This window comes from Carassius gibelio, chromosome B18, assembly GCF_023724105.1.
Source record: "Carassius gibelio isolate Cgi1373 ecotype wild population from Czech Republic chromosome B18, carGib1.2-hapl.c, whole genome shotgun sequence".
Classification (NCBI taxonomy): Eukaryota; Metazoa; Chordata; class Actinopteri; order Cypriniformes; family Cyprinidae; genus Carassius; species Carassius gibelio.
Window position 1 is genome coordinate 42,601 of NC_068413.1, and position 2,082 is coordinate 44,682.

Here is a 2,082-nt window from a genome sequence, read left to right on the forward strand (position 1 = left end):
CTGAGAACTGTTTTTGCAATAGGAGCATGATGACATGCTTATAAGCACTTACGGTAAACCTTTCATTAAGGCAGACTTAGTTCTGATGAAACCAGGTGCCATAATATTATGAACGCCATTGATATGGAAATGATTCCACTCTGCTCAGCGTTCTTGATTATGTAACTGCTGATGGAAGCATCCACACAAATGCTTTATAAATCTGGGTGTTTAGCCAGGTTAAAAACGGTCATTGTGTAACGTGAGAAGCCCTTTAATAAAAACCCTGTACAGTGAGAGCATAGATCTTTGAGTTGTATTCGAGTGCTTATGAATCGCATTCATAGACTATCTCACATTAGGAGAAATCACCATCATATGGTGTCTGTGATGGACCTTAGTAGGGGTGTAGCTGCCATTATCAAAATGTAGCTAACTCTGCTGTGTTCTAACATATAAAATGATGGATTTAAAAAAAGCAGCGATTTTGACTTTCGAGCCGCCAACATTTATGTATTGCACTTGGGAACTGCTAATGTTTTTTACTGTTGTTTTAAGTGGCATTTAAGACGCTACTGTATTGCAGTCGTCCCATTAGAACGACCCCAGCGGACCAAGGTTTCCCACTTGAGACCTGATGATATATGACATGGAAATGCCAAACCGGTCATTGAACTAATCTCTGGGTGTGCACAGGAAGCCAGTCAGAGCTTCGGCTCTCTAAGAGGCTGCTGGAATCGGAATCCTAATTATCCAGCTTGACAGCCACAGCTTGAGAAATACTTTTCTGCCATCTTACGTCGACGCGAAATAAAATCAGCTGCAGCCCTGAGACTTTATTATTATATCACTCAAATATGTTAAATAGGGCTGCAGCAAAGCCATTCCTTATTTATAGACTTGACGGATTGAGCCATTACAGTTTTGTTGACGTAGTAAACACACCACTTTATTTTGATTGCATGGGTTCTTTTCTAATGTTTACAGGCAACTCATCGTCAGAGTTTGTTGTGGCTGACGTAACCTGCTGGCAACCAAACGATTGTAGGCTCAAATCCTGATCCATCAACCACCTTGTTCTTGAGCTAGACATTTAAGGTCACTTTACTCCAGGGGGACAGAAGTTGCTTTGGATAAAAATGTAATCTCAATGACTGAATAATAATCTTAATTTTTTTTTTAATCTTTATTTATTAGTATCTTTATAAAGGATGCATTGAAGTGATCAAAAGTGACCTTATAACGTTACAAAAGAATTGCTTTTTGCTTTGTTTGGTTTTTGACACAGTTACAGGAATAAAGAGTAGCAGCCATTTTTCTTAGATATTTTTATGTTTAGTTATTACTTGTGTTCTCTTTAAGTCCCTCTAGCATCCCTGGCCTTCAACAGCAATACCAATGAGTTATCATTTCCTCTAATGGACCAAACCCAGCTATCATCTCTGCCTCACCAATTCATCTCCCCAAGTGTCTGGAGTGTGTAAAGTGGCATTAGAACGGAAGGCGGGTTTGTAACTCTGGTTGCTTGCCCTTCTTCAGTGTTTTATCTTTTAACCTCAATTAGAGAATGGTGGGAGATTCAGGGAAATAATCATAGTTACGAGCGGGAATGTGTACCACCATGTCAAGTATTATCTGAGAGCTTTGAGTTGAGTTCAAGGGTAAGACATTTTTTGTGTTATTGAATTATGTGAGAAAGAGGTTCTCGCTTGGTTATAATTGATTACAAGGGTCAAAAGAGTGTGTGTTTGAATGCATGCAAAAGGAAAATGTGCATTTACAATTTTCATGAATTAGAGGCCCATGCCACTGTGATTTCTGTTTAAATACATATATGTTGGAAACTTCTTTGTTTCTCTTTTCAAGAGTTGTTGTGTCATCCTGAGCTAGTGCTTGGGCTCTGAACTTTGATGGTTGATACATAGGAGTGATTGGAGTTGAGAGCTAGTGCTGTTCTTTTTCTTGGGCCAGTTATTTTATAAAGGTGTGTTGGAATACAACAAGTTCTGGCGGTGAGATTAGAGTGAAGATGGATTCTGAACATTGTGGACCTGAATGAGGGAAGAGCTTCTTCATGTGCAACTGGTCCCTGATTTCCCTTAA